Genomic DNA, 17,059 nt, shown 5'->3' with positions numbered 1-17,059 from the left:
CCAAAGGGAGCAGGGGGAACAGCTCGGAAATGTGGGGAACTGTGGGGAACAATGCAGAACCGAGGGGAACCAAAGTGAGCCGGGGGAACGGGTTGGGAAAACTGGGGAACCGTGAGGATCACTGCAGAACAGAGGGGAACCAAAGGGAGCAGGGGTAACGGATTGGAAAAAGAGGGGAACAATGGAGAACACTGCAAGACAGAGGGGAACCAAAGGGAGCAGGGGGAACAGATTGGAAAAAATGTGGAGAACCGTGGGGAAACTGCAGAACAGAGGGGAACCAAAGGCAGCAGGGGAAACAGATTGGAAAATGTGGGGAACCATGGGGAACACTGCAGAACAGTGGGGAACCAAAGGGAGCAGGGGGAACGGATTGAAAAAAGTGGGGAACGGAGTGGAAAAATGCAGAACAGTGGGTAAACAAAGGGAGTAGGGGAAACGGATTGGAAGAAGTGGGGAACCGTGTGGAAAAATGCAGAAGAGTGGGGAACCAAAGGGAGCAGGGGGAAAATATTGCTAAAAGTGGGGAACCATGGGGAACACTGCAGGACAGAGGGGAACCAAAGGGAGCATGGTGTACAGTTTGGAAAAAGTGGGGAATCGTGGGGAGCACTGCACAATAGAGTGGAACCAAAGGGAGCAGGGGATATGGATTGGAAAAAGTGGGAAGCGTGGGGAACACTGCAGAACAGAGAGGAATCAAAGGAGGCAGGGGGAGCGGATTGCAAAAAGTGGGGTACTGTGGGGAAAACTGCAGAACAGAGTGGAACAAAAGGGAGCAGGGGGAACGGATTGGAAAAAGTGGGGAACTGTGGGGAACACTGCAGAACAGAGGGGAACAAAAGGGAGCAGGGGAAACGGATTGGAAAAAGTGGGGAACCATGGGGAACACTGCAGAACAGTGGGGAATCAAAGGGAGCAGGGGGAACTGATTAAAAAAAGTGGAGAACAGAGTGGAAAAATTTAGAACAGTGGGTAAACAAAGGGAGCTGGGGAAACGGATTGTAAGAAGTGGGGAACCGTGTGGAAAAATGCAGAACAGAGGGGAACCAAAGGGAGCAGGGGGAATGGATTGGTGAAGTGGGGAACCGTGGGGAAAAATGCAGGACAGACGGGAACGAAAGGGAGCAGGGGGAACAGATCTGAAAAAGTGGGGAACCGTGATGAAAAATGCAGGACAGAGGGGAACGAAAGGGAGCAGCTGGAACGGATTGTAAAAAGTGGGGAACAGTGGGGAACACTGCAGGACAGAGGGGAACCAAAGGGAGCAGGGGGAACAGATTGGAAAAAATGTGGAGAACCATGGGGAAACTGCAGAACAGAGGTGAACCAAAGGAAGTAGGGGGAACGGAATGGAAAAAGTGGGGAACCATGGGGAACACTGCAGGGCAGAGGGGAACCAGAGGGAGCAGGGGGTACAGAATAGAAAAAAAGTGGAGAATCGTGGGGAACAATGCATATAGAGAGGAACCAAAGGGAGCAGGGGGAACGGATTGGAAAAAGTGGGGAAGCGTAGGGAAAACTGCAGAACACAGGAGAACCAAAGGGAGCAGGTGGAACAGATTGGAAAAAATGTGGAGAACCGTGGGGAAAACAGCAGAACAGAGGGGAGCCAAAGGAGAAGGGGGGACAGATTAGAAAAAAGTGGAGAATTGTGGAAAACTGCAGTACAGTGGGGAACCAAAGGAAGCAGGGGAAACAGATTTGAAAAAGTGGAGAACAGTGTGGAAAAATGCAGAAGATTGGGGAAACAAAGGGAGCAGGGGGAACAGATTGTAAAAAGTGGGGAACCCTGTGGAAAAATGCAATAGAGTGGGGAACCAAAGGGAGCAGGGGGAACGGAATGGAAAAAGTGGGGAATCGTGGGGAAAACTGCAGGACAGAGGGGAACCAAAGGGAGCACGCGGAACAGATTGGAAAAAGTGGGGAATCGTGAGGAGCACTGCACAATAGATTGGAACCAAAGGGAGCAGGGGAAATGGATTGGAAAAAGTGGGGAACCGTGGGAAACACTGCAGAACAGAGCTGAACCAAAGGAATAGGAGGAACGGATTGGAAAAAATGGGGAACCATGGGGAACACTGCAGGAAAGAGGGGAACCAAAGGGAGCAGGGGGTAAAAGTTGGAAAAAGTGGGGAACCTTGGGGAACACTGCAGAACAGAGGGGAACCAAAGGGTGCAGGGGGAACAGCTCGGAAATGTGGGAAACCGTGGGGAACAATGCAGAACAGAGGGGAACAAAAGGGAGCAGGGGAAACGGATTGGAAAAAGTGGGGAACCATGGGGAACACTGCAGAACAGTGGGGAACCAAAGGGAGCAGGGGGAACGGATTGAAAAAAGTGGGGAACAGAGTGGAAAAATGCAGAACAGTGGGTAAACAAAGGGAGCAGGGGAAACGGATTGTAAGAAGTGGGGAACCGTGTGGAAAAATGCAGAACAGAGGGGAACCAAAGGGAGCAGGGGGAATGGATTGGTGAAGTGGGGAACCGTGGGGAAAAATGCAGGACAGAGGGGAACGAAAGGGAGCAGGGGGAACGGATCTGAAAAACTGGGGAACCGTGAAGAGAAATGCAGGACAGAGGGGAACCAAAGGGAGCAGGCGGTACAGGTTGTAAAAGGTGTGGAATCGTGGGAAACATTGCAGAACAGAGGGGAACCAAAGGGAGCAGGGGGAACAGATTGGAAAAAATGTGGAGAACCATGGGGAAACTGCAGAACAGAGATGAACCAAAGGGAGCATAGGAACAGATTAGAAAAAATGTGGAGAACCGTGGGGAACAATGCAGAACAGAGCGGAACCAAAGGGAGCAGGGGGAACTGCTCAGAAATGTGGGGAACCGTGGGGAACAATGCAGAACAGAGGGGAACCAAAGGGAGCCGGGGGAACGGGTTGGAAAAAGTGAATAACCGTGGGGAACACTGCAGGACAGAGGGGAACCAAAGGGAGCATGGTGTACAGGTTGGAAAAAGTGGGGAATCGTGGGGAGCACTGCACAATAGAGTGGAACCAAAGGGAGCAGGGGAAATGGATTGGAAAAAGTGGGAAGCGTGGGGAACACTCCAGAACAGAGGGCAACCAAAGGGTGCAGGGGGAACAGACTGGAAAAAGTGGAGAACCGTGGGGAACACTGCAGAACAGAGGGGAGCCAAAGGAGAAGGGGGGACAGATTAGAAAAAAGTGGAGAATTGTGGAAAACTGCAGAACAGTGGGGAACCAAAGGAAGCAGGGGAAACAGATTTGAAAAAGTGGAGAACAGTGTGGAAAAATGCAGAAGAGTGGGGAAACAAAGGGAGCAGGGGGAACAGATTGTAAAAAGTGGGGAACCCTGTGGAAAAATGCAGAAGAGTGGGGAACCAAAGGGAGCAGTGGGAACGGATTGGAAAAAGTGGGGAATCGTGGGGTACACTGCAGGAAAGAGGGGAACCAAAGGGAGCACGCGGAACAGATTGGAAAAAGTGGGGAATCGTGAGGAGCACTGCACAATAGATTGGAACCAAAGGGAGCAGGGGAAATGGATTGGAAAAAGTGGGGAAGCGTGGGGAACACTCCAGAACAGAGTGAAACCAAAGGGAGCAGGGGGAACAGATTGGAAAAAGTGGGGAACTGTGGGAAACACTGCAGAACAGAGCTGAACCAAAGGAATAGGAGGAACGGATTGGAAAAAGTGGGGAACCATGGGGAACACTGCAGGAAAGAGGGGAACCAAAGGGAGCAGGGGGAACGGGTTGGAAAAAGTGGGGAACCGTGGGGATCACTGCAGAACAGAGGGGAACCAAAGGGAGCAGGGGTAACGGATTGGAAAAAGAGGGGAACAATGGAGAACACTGCAGGACAGAGGGGAACCAAAGGGAGCAGGGGGAACAGATTGGAAAAAATGTGGAGAACCGTGGGGAAACTGCAGAACAGAGGGGAACCAAAGGCAGCAGGGGAAACAGATTGGAAAATGTGGGGAACCATGGGGAACACTGCAGAACAGTGGGGAACCAAAGGGAGCAGGGGGAACGGATTGAAAAAGTGGGGAACGGAGTGGAAAAAGGCAGAACAGTGGGTAAACAAAGGGAGCAGGGGAAATGGATTGGAAGAAGTGGGGAACCGTGTGGAAAAATGCAGAAGAGTGGGGAACCAAAGGGAGCAGGGGGAAAATATTGGAAAAAGTGGGGAACCATGGGGAACACTGCAGGACAGAGGGGAACCAAAGGGAGCATGGTGTACAGGTTGGAAAAAGTGGGGAATCGTGGGGAGCACTGCACAATAGAGTGGAACCAAAGGGAGCAGGGGATATGGATTGGAAAAAGTGGGAAGCGTGGGGAACACTGCAGAACAGAGGGGAGCCAAAGGAGCAGGGGGAACAGATTAGAAAAAAGTGGAGAATTGGGCAAAACGGCAGAACAGTGGGGAACAGTGGGGATGAATGAGTAACAGTGGGGAACAGAGAGTAACAGTGGAGACCAGTGGGGAACATTTGGCGAACATTGGAGAATGTGGGGAACAGTGGTAAAAAGTGTGTGACAGGTGGGGAACAATGGGAAACAGTGGGGAACATGTAAAAAAGGTGGGGAACTGTACTATGGAGGGCAGAAGTGGGGAAAATTGAGGAATGGAAGGAAGGGATGGGGAACAGTGGAGATCTCTGCGGAACAGTGGGCAACAGAGGGGAATAGTGGGGAGCAGTGGGGAACGGATAGCGAACTGTGGAGAATGGGAGAACAGTGGAGAAAAGTGGGGAACAGATTGGGAAATGAGGGGAACAGTGGGGGACCATGGTGAACAGTAGTGAAAAGTGGGGAACTGGTGGGAAAAAGCAGGCAGAACAATGGAGAACAGGTGTGGAATAGGTGACAAACAGTGGGAAACAGTTTAGAACAGATAGGGAACTGATGGGGAACTCTGGGGACTTGTGGGGACTGTTGGGAGGGCAGGAAGGTACATATGTACAGATTTGAAATATGCATTTGGAGTGGTACACACATTTAGGAAAATTTGGAAAGAACGAGGGATGATAACAACAAGATGAAAAGAACTGGCTCATGAGCAACTAACTGAAAAGACTTTGGAAGCATTAATCAAACCAGAAAGAATTGCCACAGTACATGTACCAGGTCATCAGAAGGGGAACTCACCAAAAGCACGAGGAAATCGGATGGCTGATGAACTGGCCCGACAAGCGGCACAATCAGGAAAAGTACATCCACCTGATGGCTCTGATCCCTCTCAGAGAAGGGCTGAAGAAGGTCCTATCTTTTCCCTCCCTGAAGAAGAAAAAAATGGAAAAGATGGGAGCAAAGAAGACGGAAAATGGTGGCTCCCCGATGGAAGACAATTGTTAAATAAAGAAATCACCCAGCAGATACTAGGGGAACTGCACTCATGCTCCCACTGGGGAGTGCAAGCACTGTGTGATGCATTCTTACAAACTTATGCCTGCAGAGGAGTCTATATCCTAGCAAGACAGGCAGTGAACCGCTGTGTGATCTGTTTAAAGGTTAATAAGAAAGTTATGAAAGCTATGCTGGAGGAGTACCACCTTTAGCAATCTGGCCATTTCAGCGGATACAAGTGGATTTCACCAAACTCCCTAAGGTCCAGTGATGGAAATTTCTACTAGCAGTAGTGGACCATTTCACGAGATGGGTTGAAGCGTTCCCCACCGTCAATGCCACTGAACAAGCATATAATTCTGGAAAAAATTGTACCCCGATATGGAATAGCCGAATCCATCAATTCAGATCGGGGAAAGCACCTCGCTTCTAAAATTTACAGGTCTGTGAAACCTTAGGGATAAAATGGAAGCTGCATACTCCAAGGCATCCAGAGTGGAACAAATGAATGCCACTTTAAAAATGCAAATTACATAACTAAAAGAAGAGACTAAATTACCCTGGACCAAGTGCTTACCAATAACTCTTCTCAGAATTCGGACAGCCCCATGACAAAACATTAAAATATCCCCTTACGAGATGTTATTTGGACTCCCATATTTGGGGCGGATAGAAGGAATACCTACAGTCAAAAATAATGATGTGTTTTTAAGGAATTATTGACTGGCAGTCTCTTGTTCTCTTGCAGATTTAAAAGCTAAGCGTCTGCTGGTGCAGAGCCCTCCTCTGGATTTCCCTATCCACTCTGTGAATGCTGGTGACTGGGTCCTGATCAATTCGTGGAAAGAAGAAAAGCTTCAGCCCCGGTGGAACAGACCATATCTAGTACTATTGTATGAAGCGCAAAAAAGATTTATTATGATAGCCTTAGCTGTAGCAAAAAAATGTACAATGTCAACCTGGAAATCAGAAGATAGCCTGAGAATACAGCAATGGTACATGGAAATGAATAAATGTATTCCATTGGAAAAATAACATATAATTTAAGAAATAACATCACAGTATTCGAACAAATTTGGGAACCGTACATGGAACACAAAAGAGAGGTCCTACCGCAGACCACCACCTCTTGAAATGACAGAATGAGAAGTAGATGAAATGAACTGACCCAGTGTGTAAAAGTAGATGACACAATTTTCTTGTCTATTTTATTGTGTGATGACATTGTTTAATGGGTTTATTGTATTGTATATGTTGAATGTTTAGTGAGTGGGGAGGGGGGTGGGAAGGAGGGAGGGAAGGGAGGGGGGGGAAAAGGAGAAAAATGACACTATATATTCAAGAGGGAAACGTTTGTGGGTATTTTGGTGAATATGGCTCATAGTGTGAAGAAAAAAATCTTTAAAAAAAGAATAAAGGGACCTATGGTCCCACCACCAGCCACAGAAGGAAGGAAAGAGGAGTAAAAAGGAACAGAAAAGAAAACTACAATAATGAAACTTTTGCGCTTACTATTTCAATTTGACTTTTACATATCATAACTTTGCGTGTTAAACCTAAAAATTATTTTATCTCTCTATGTACTAATTATGCTAAGAACCAAAATCAAACAGATTGTTGGGTTTGTGCAAAAATACCACACCATGGCAAGTCAGGAGTCCCCTTAGTAGCAATCCCTCTCTCCCTACACAAATTATTTGATATATAGATCTTGCCCAGCAACAGTGATCCAACCACTGAAGATAAATACAAAGGGTGGTCGATACGACCAAAGCCAACAAAGTCACCAACTCCTCAGTCTGGAGAGATGCTTCCTTTTGAGAAACCAACTAGGAATTTCCAATTTCATGAAGAATTAGACCATCACACGACTGTGAATCCCACACCCGGTGAATGGCACATATTGGGTGTGTGGACGTAAAATTTATTCATGGTTACCTGGAGAAAAGGAATGTTGGAATCGGACAAAAGGATTTATATTGACCTGTACACCTAAAGGTTGGAGTGGATGTTATTACCTGGCTTACTTAATTCCCCATGTCCGTGAACTTAATCAGCTACCTGTACTAGGCTTGTCCCATGGGAAAAGCAAAAGGGTGACTGAAGGAGATCGTCTCATGTGGAGGTTTTTCCCAACATATGGAGCTGCACAAAGTGCGGTTGAGATTCAAAAATAGCAGCCACCCTAGATGAACTAGTAAATAATACGAACCTGGTACTTGGGGAAGTCCAATCCCAAGTCCGGGCAATAAATGCAGAAATGGCCACCATGCAACTTACAGTCCTCCAAAAATGCATGGCCCTTGATTTTATTTTGACAGAGAAAGGGAGGACTTGTCCTTTAATTGGTTCTGAATGTTACACATACATCCTGGATGAATCAGCTAATATCTCGGATTTGGTGGTCCATATTAAAAAGTGTAGAGAGAAGATCCAGGAGACTAGAGATAAATATAAAAAAGGAGGTGATTGGACATGGGGAGATTGGAATTTCGGAGGTTGGGTGCCATGGTTAATGCACTTTGCTATATCTGGCTGAATGATTCTAGTGGGCTTATTGATTGGATCAGCCATCCTACGATGTTTTATCACAAGATCCATTTGCTCAGCTACTGGAGCGAAGCAGGTGGTATTAAAAAAATCCCATGGCAGATGAACAACGACAAATTCAACTCATGTTACAATTTGAGGAAACAAAAGGTGAACAATAATGCAGTTTAATCAGAAATACATGATAACGAGAAAAAAGGAGGAATTGTGAAAAACAGTTGAATGTGATTACACTCGCACCATTCTGTGAAAAATGATGGAATGCAAAGTATGTAGATAAGAGCTTGAGAGTAGACAGTACTAGCCAGTGGGCCCCTTCTTATCTCAAGCCCCAAGGATGCAAGGAACTGGTTCAGGTTGGTACAGTGACCTAAGATAGTCTATAGCTAGTACTGCGATTGCCTCATAGAGACATGAACAGGCAATGTATGAAGAGGGAAGAACTGAGTGATACCTGGATTGATGGAAGGGAGAAGGAGAATGTTGTAATGTATTGGGATTCTGATTGGAAGAAGGTAAATGAAGGTGGGGTGATGTTGAGCATGGGACTGTACAAAAGAGTGATGATTCTGAACTTCCAGTGTGTCTCCAGACCAGGGACACCCGACTCTGCAGACTCGAAATAAAGATGAACCTGTTCTTCAAAACTTTTATCTCCAGAGTAAGGATTGTGAACACTTTATATTTCACGGTGGGGAATGGATGGTGAACAGTGGCGTAGTGTGAGAAACAGTGTGGAAAAGTGGGGCACAGTTGGAAAACAGATGAGCTTCTGCTGGTCAACAATGGGGAACCAGGGTGTACGTTGGGGAACAGTGCGGAACATTGTTCCCCACTGTTCTCCTTTCCTCGTTCCCTCCCACTCCCCACTATTCCCCTCCGATCCCCATTTTTCTACAGTGTTCCCCACGCTTCCACAATCTTCTCCAGCTGTCCCCCCGGTTCCATACTTTTCCCCATGGTTCCCTACTTTTCCCCACTGTTCTGCATTATTCCCACTGTTCCCCACTTTTGCCCTCTGTTCCCCATTTAACCCACTGGTCCCCATCAACTGTTCTGCACTGTTGCCCATTTTTCCCAATGTTCTCCACTGTACCCCATCTGTTCCCCATATATACCTGTTCCCCAGAGGTTCACACCTGTTCCTGACTATTCCCCACAGTTCCCCACTTTTCCTTTCTGTTCTCCACTGTGCTCCTCTGTTCCCCAACAGGGGGAAGAAAGAGGAGCAGTGGGGAACAGAGGGGCACAGTGGGGAGCAGTTGAGAACAGGTGACGAACAGTGGAGAACAAGCGAGTAACAGTGGACAAATGTTGGTAACAGATGGGGAACAGAAGGGAAAAGTCAGGAACAGTGGGGAATAGTTGTGGAACAGTGGGATAAATGTGGAACGGAGACAGCTGGAGAACAGTGGGGAACAGGGTGGAACAGATGCAGAATAGTGGGGAAAAATAGGGAATAGTGTGGAGCAGGGTGTTCAAATGGAGAACAGTGGGGAACTGTGGGGAACAGTGGGAAGCAGATTAGGAAATGATTGGGAACACTATGGACCCATGGGGAACAATGTGAACACTATGGAACAGTGGGGAACAGTGAAGAACGAAGGGAAGAGGGGAAGAATGAGGAATAGAGGGGCACAGTGGAGAGCAGTGTAAAACAGAGGGGAAGATTGGGGAAAATGGGCAACAGGGCAGAAACATAGAAGATCAGAGCAGGAGTAGGTCATTCGGCCCTTCGAGCCTTCTCCGCCATTCAATGAGATCATGGCTGATCTTAAATTTCAGTACCCCGTCCCTGCCTTCTCTCCGTAACCCCTAATTCCCTTATACTGAAGAAATATATCTAATTCCCTCTTAAATATATTCAATGAACCTGCCTCTACTGCTCTGTGTGGCAATGAATTGCACAGATTCACCAGCCTCTAGGTAAAGAAATTCCTCCTCATCTCGGTTCAAAATGGTTTGCCTATTATCCTCGAACCATGGCCCCGGGTTCTGGACTCCCCCACCATTGGAAACATCCCTTCCTCATCCATTCTGTCCAGTCCTGCCAGAACTTTATATGTCTCTATGAGATCCCCTCTCAATCTTCTAAACTCCAGCGAGTACAATCCCAAATTGTGCAATCTTTCCTCAGAAGTTATTCCTGTCATTCCAGGTATAAAGCCTGGTGAATCACCTTTGCACTCCATTGCAAGAACAGATAAGGCGACCAAACGTGCACACAATACTCCAGGTGTGGTCTCACCAGGGCTCTGTACAATTGCAGTAAGGTATCCTTATTCCTATACTCAAATCCTCTTGATGTGAAGGCCAACATACCACTTGCCTTTTTAACCACCTGCTGTACCTGCATGCTCGCCTTCAGTGACTGGTGCACAAGAACCCCTAGGTCTCTCTGTACTTCCCCATCTCCCAATCTATTGCCATTCAAATTGTAATCTGCCCTCTGGTTTGTGTTACCAAGGTGGATAACCTCACATTTATCCACATTGTAGTGCATTTGACATGTATCTACCCAGTCCCCCAATTTATCCAAATCACACTGGAGCTTCCTGACCCCCTCTTCAGTGCACACAACCTCTCCTAGCTTAGTGTCGTCTGCAAATTTGGAGGTATTACATCCAATCCTCTCATCCAGATCATTAATGTAAATTGTGAACAGCTGGGGTCCCAGTACAGATCCCTGTGGCACCCCACTGGTCACCGCCTGCCACTCAGAAAATTAGCCGTTTATCCCAACTCTCTGTCTTCTATCTGCCAGCCAGTTAAATCCACATAAATACCTTCCCCCCACAATCCCATGAGCCTTGATTTTGCATGCCAGTCATTTATGTGGAACCTTATCGAAGGCCTTTTGGAAATCCAGGTACAGCACATCCACTGGCTCTCCCTCATCTATTTTACCTGTCACCATCTCAAAGAATTTCAATAGATTTGTCAAGCACAATTTACCTTTTGTAAATCCATGTTGATTCTCTCCGATCCCTTCTCTGCTAGTCATATGCTCCGCTATTACATCCTTAATAATGGATTTCATCATTTTGCCCCTTACTGATGTAAGGCTCACCGGCCTATAATTCCCCACTTTTTCTCTACCCCTTTTTTAAATAGTGGGGTAATATTAGCTACCCTCCAATCCATGGGTACTGATCCTGAGTCTATTGAGTTCTGGAAAATAATTTTTAAAGCATCTGCTATCTGAATGTCCACTTCTTTAAGTACCCTAGGATGTAGATTATCAGGCCCTTGGGATTTATCGGCCTTCAATCCCTTCAATTTCCCCAAGACCATGTCCTTAGAGATACTGATTTATTTCAGCTCCTCCCTTGCATTAGTGTCTATGTTTCCCAACATCCTTGGGAGGTTATTGTATCCTCTCTTGTAAAACAGATCTAAAGTAACAATTTAATTGGTCTGCCATTTCCTTATTCCCCATTATATATTCCCCTGACTCTGACTGCAAGGGACCTACTCTGGATTTCACCAATCTTTTCCTCTTGACATATCTATAAAAGCTTTTGCAGTTGGTTTTATGTTTGCCGCAAGCTTACTTTCATAATTTATTTTTGCCCTCTTGATTAATCCCTTTCTCCTCCTTTGCTGCATCTTGAACTGTTCCCAATCTTCGGATTTGGTACTTTTTTTGCCCAATTGATATGTTCTCCCTTTGGTCCTAATGCTGTCTCTAATTTCCCTTGTTATCCCCAGTTGAGTCACTTTTCTTGGTTTATTTTTATGCCAAACCGGTATAAATGATTTCTGCAATTCTTCCATTAGATCTTTGAATGCTTTCCATTGTCTATCCACCATCACCACCCCCCCACCATAAACCACCCAATCAATCTTACTTAACTCCCGTCTCATACCATCATAATTCTCTTTATTTAATTCAGGACCTTAGTCTCGGTGATAATTTCTTCACTCTCCATGTCGAGTGAGAATTCGATCATAGTGTGATCGCTCCTTCCCAAAGGGCCTCGTACAACAAGATTGCTGATTAGCCCCTTTTCATTGAATAATACCCAGTCTAAAATGGCCTGCTCCCGAGTTGGTTCCTCGACATATTGGTCTAGATAACCATCCCGTAAACATTCAAGGAATTCCACCTCCTCAGTATTTTTACTCATTTGGCTAGTCCAATCGATATGTAAATTAAAGTCTCCCATGATGACAGCTGTTCCCTTATTGCACGTTTCTCTAATTTCCCTTATTATTCCTTCCCTCACCTCTACATTACTATTTGGAGGCTTATATACCACACCCACTAACGTTTTCCACCCCTTGCTATTCCTCAGTTCTACCCATATAGATTCCGTATCTTCCGAGTTAATATCCTTCCTGTCAATTGTGTCCGTTCCTTCTCTCACCATCAAAGCTACCCCACCCCCTTTTCTTTCTTGTCTACCCCTCCTAAATATTGTATACCCCGGGATGTTAAGTTCCCAGGCTTGCCCACCTTGCAGCCATGTTTTGTAATCCCAATCAAATCGTATTTGTTTGTCTCAATTTCCACAGCCAATTCATCTACCTTGTTCCGAATGCTTCTTGCATTAAGATATAAAGCCTTCAGATTTGCTTTTTTCACCCTCCTTGCTCTTTCTGATTTTTACTTTCGCTGCCTAACCCAACTTTTCCTATTTTATCTTTCCTGTCCTTTGCTTATCATACAGGTTCCCATCCCAGTGCCAAATTAGTTTAAACCGCATCCGACGGCTGCACCAAACCTAGCTGCCAATACATTGATCCCTTTTGAGTTTAGGTGTAACCCATTCTTTTTGTAAAGGTCATGCCTTCCCCAAAAGATAGCCCAATGGTCCAAGAAGCCAAAACCCTGTCTTTTACACCAGCCCCTCAGCCACACATTCATTTGTCTTCACCTTGCATTTTTGTCCTCACTTGCACTTGGCAGAACAGATGCAGAACAGTGGAGAAAAGTACGGAACAGTGTGGAACAGGGGGGACAGCTGGAGAACTGTGGGGACAGATGGGGAACAGAGTGGACCCATGGGGAACAGTGGGTAATTCTGGGGAGCAGTGGGGAACAGATGGTGAACAGTGGAGAACTGTGAGAAACAGTGTGGAAAAATGGGGCACAGATTGGAAACAGAGGAGCATCTGATGGGCAACAATGGGGAACCATGGGGTACAGTTGGTAACAGTTGGGACCTGTGGGGAACAGTGGGGAAGAAATGTGGAACAGTAGGGAAAAGTGGGAGAAATGGAGAACAGTAGGGAACAGAGGGCAACAGTGGGGAATAGATTGGGAACAGCTGGAGAAAAGTGGGGAACAGTGAAGAACTGTGGGGAACACAGGGTAACAGGGGCGAGCAATGGGGAACAAAAGGCGAACATTGGAGAACGTGTGGAACATTGGTCAAAAGTATGTGACAGGTGGGGAACAGTGAGGAACAGTGGGGAACAGTTGGGGAACAATGGTGTATTGAGGGCAACAGTGGGAAAAATTGATGAATGGATGGAAGAGATGGGAAAAAGTGGGGATCACTAAGGAACAGTGGGGAAAAGTGGGGATCACTAAGAAACAGTGGAGAACAGGGGTGAATAGTGGGGAGTAGTGGAGAACAGATAGCGAACTGTGGAGAATGGGGGAACAGATTGGGAAATGAGTGGAAGAGTGGGGAACCATGGGGAAAAGTGGGGAATGGTGGGAAATAGCTGAGGAACAGTGGGAAACTGATGGGAAACAGTGGGGATCCGTGGGAGACAGCTTTAACAATGATGTATGGCGCACTGAGACAGAAACTGTGACACCGGATTCAGATCAATGAGAAGGTTTATCAGTGATGAAGGATAAACTGTGTCAGATACTGTGAAAACCAGGTTCACAATGGGGAGAAAGTTTATCGGTGATACAAAATAAACTCTGGCATATACTGTTATACCGGATTCACAGTGGGTAGAAGGTTTAACAGTGATGTATGGTAGACTGAGGCGGATACCGTGAAACTGGGTTCACATTAGTGAGATGGTTTAACGTTGAGGTTCAATGAACTGTGACAGGTACTGTGACACCAGGTTCACAGTGTGGAAGAGGTTTAAACGTGAAACGCAATACATTGTTGCAGATACCGTGACACAGAGTTAACAGTGGGGAGACATTTTAATGGTGATGTTCGGTAGACTGAGGCATATACTCTGACTCCGGGTACACAGTGGGTAGGAGGTTCAACGGTGATTTGCAGGAGTCTGAGACAGATACCGTGACACCGGGTTTACAATGGGAAAAAGTTTATAGGGTGATGAAAAATGTTTACACAGTTAGCCCGTGATGTGTCAGTTAAGTCTAGGAACTGACGGTGGCAATTCGTAATACCGCGCTGTGCACTCGCTATATCATGCCCCCCCAAAATCGTCACTGTAACTTAAGATACCAGATATGCTTGAGTTAGGCAGACGTTCATGTCGCCTGGGTTGATAGTACTGAACTGGTGAAGTAGGGTCCATATGGCAGGTTTAAGTCTCTCCACGCTGAATAGCTGTGGATGCCCTCCGATGTCCAATGTATATACCACTCCATATCTCTTAATCAAACAAAATGGTCCTTCATATGGTTTTAGTAACGGTGCCCCTGGAATCTGTCTTCGTACAAATACAAATTCAGTGTTTAATAGTGATTGGGGGACTTGTTGCCTAGTTTTGCCATGCCAGTTGGTAGAGGATGGTTTGCTGTTAGCAGTACCCTTGCGGAGTTGTTGAAGGACGTCCATGACTGAATTGTTTCTGAACTGAATATCTTCTGGAACCATAAGGGCCGGACGAAACATCAATTCTACAGATGATGCAGACAGATTTTCTTTTGGAGCTGTTCATACTCCTAATAGAACCCAAGGTAGTTCATCGACCCAGTTGCTCCTTACGTGATATTGTAATGAATAAATATATTTGGAGAATTTGGTAATATTTGCGATTTTGGTAAGATTTAGTGTAGGTTACAAACATACATACATACCTTTTAAAACAGATTTTATTTGAAAGACTGAAGAAATATTGATGTACATACACAAGTAGGTGTTAACTGAACTGATGTAATAAAATGAATGACCATTGTTTGGAAATGGAGCCAGGATGACTACAAGTACCTTTCTGCAGGGCGCTTACAGGAAAGTCACTCACCGGTTTTGTTTATCTAACCACAGCTTGAGCAGAAGAAAGAACTCCTGTTGTTTGGAATAAGAGAAATGGAACTCTGTGGTCACTTAAAGAAAGAAGTTACCATCTGGAAAACCCTGACGGGGCAAGTTTCATCAGCGAGACATTGACGTGACTAATGGTGGTACCTCAGTTATGGAAATCCTGGAACAACAAATCACTCTCTGCAAACCCTACAAGAACCTTCCTGAGCAGTAAATATTTACCTTTCGAGCACCAAAACCTGGTGAAATTTATACATGATCAATTATGTGCACAGCAGAAGAATTGCCTGCATCCAGAGAACTTGGAAGATGGAGAAGTGAGATTGAACTGTGAACCAAAGAACTTTTCATAAAATTTAAACACATTACAAACATGTGTGCTTAGAATTAGAAGGGGGTTAATTTGGGTTAGTTAAGTTAAAGTTTCATTCTATTTTAATGTTTAAAGTTGATTAAAAATAACTTCTGTTTTAAAAACCACCTGTCTTGGTGAATGTCTATTGCTGCTGAGTTTTGGGGTCCTTTGGGCTCGTAACAATATCTGCTTAGATAATGACATTGGGCCTGTTCAAAGTAGGAAATGGCTTCTACCAGCAGGAGTTTCTATTTGAGAAAAAATACTGATAGGTGGCGGAACACATATGTTTCCTAAAAATTAACACCCTCTCCCTCCCTAAACCACATTCAGCCCTGTGACATCTTTCTCCATTGCATTACTGGGACCACCAAGGACCTGACCCATTTCCCATCTTTCCTTGCAATGCCAATATGGCAGCTGCCATTAAGAACAGACAAATCACATTTTAATTCAACAAGCAACATGAAAATCATCTGGACATCCTGCTTTAAAAGAAGGGTAAACAAGCCTTCCTAAGTTTGTCACTTCATTTTTATTTCAATTCACATGGAGTATTAGCAAAAAGTTTCCCATCCATTTCGTCATCAAATTATGAGTAAAATCATGATTGCTGTTCATGAAAACCCATAACCTTCAATGTTACACAGATAATCTAGGAAGAATTATGTAACAAAAGTAAATGAAACATTAAAAGAATTTCCCCCTTATAAACACTGAGATTGTAGCACGCCAAGCGACCGGGCGAGCAAAAAAAAAGTGAAATCGGAGCAACACTCGGACAGTCCAAGACAGCCCTCCCCGACCTGCGACCGTCATGGAGACTGAAGGATCAGTCAGATCTCACAATGGTCGCAAGTCGGAGTTTTCCCCGTGTGCGGTGCCTGAAGTATTAGAGCCTATTTTTAAAATCAAATGATTTGACAAACGAGAACAGAGACACAGGGAACGAAAGACCCAAAATGTGCGGATTGAATTTGTGACTCAGTGTCTCGGGGTCCATCGGCTGGGGGCAGCCATCTTAATTTCTGTGCGCATGCGCGAGTCATCAGTTGGCGCTTGCCCAAAGGGTTCGCTTAGGGCCGTCATTTGGCACATGCGTATCAATCGCACATGCGCGAACCGAACGCCAAGTGGCGAACCCATCGCGCATGCGCCATCCAAAGACGTGCAAATCTCCTTCTTGCCCCTCCCCTCCCCCCCCCCCCCACCCGCTGCCAGTTACCCCGCGGCCTCCGGCCTCGCCCTGTTGGCGCCATCAGGCCTCGCACCGACGCCTCGGCTCCACCCAAACACCACGTCGGTACCGGCCGCTCAACGGTGGGGCCCATCGGGCTGCGGGTCGCCCGCTTTCTCTGGACCGCGCGGCTGAGGAAGGTCCCGGCGCCGCCGCCAACTTCTTCCCGTTAGCGCCCTCGGCGACGCGACGGACCCCGAGCTGACGACGCCACCGCCAACGTCCCGCCTCCTCACAGCAAGAGCCAATCAGCCCGCGAATCCGCCCATCAATCTAACCCTACTTCAGCGTCCAATCCAAAAGCGGCCTCACCGAATCAGTCCATTGGCTCGTGCAATTGAAGCAACTAATCAGCGAGCGATGGAACACACAGTCGCACCCAATCAGCATCGCAAGACAGAAAAGAGAGGCAGTCGAAGGAGCAGTAAACCCTTCGGCCCTTC

General features: G+C 46.3%; 1 long non-coding RNA gene across 1 annotated transcript in view; it reads right to left on the bottom strand.

Annotated features, from left to right (window-relative positions):
• Positions 1-16,846, bottom strand: part of LOC138750439 (uncharacterized) — a 91,565-nt gene extending 74,719 nt beyond the window's left edge. The window contains exons 1-2 of the long non-coding RNA XR_011349340.1: positions 16,687-16,846; positions 5,123-5,251 (exon numbers count right to left, since the gene is read on the bottom strand). This is a non-coding gene — a long non-coding RNA (uncharacterized lncRNA). The remainder of the gene's footprint in view (positions 1-5,122; positions 5,252-16,686) is intronic.
• Between the last annotated feature and the right edge of the window lie 213 nt (positions 16,847-17,059).

Source organism: Narcine bancroftii, unplaced genomic scaffold, assembly GCF_036971445.1.
Source record: "Narcine bancroftii isolate sNarBan1 unplaced genomic scaffold, sNarBan1.hap1 Scaffold_149, whole genome shotgun sequence".
In the NCBI taxonomy this organism is placed as follows: Eukaryota; Metazoa; Chordata; class Chondrichthyes; order Torpediniformes; family Narcinidae; genus Narcine; species Narcine bancroftii.
The sequence above is the reverse complement of the archived record's forward strand: the minus strand, read 5'-3'. Positions and strand labels throughout refer to the sequence as shown.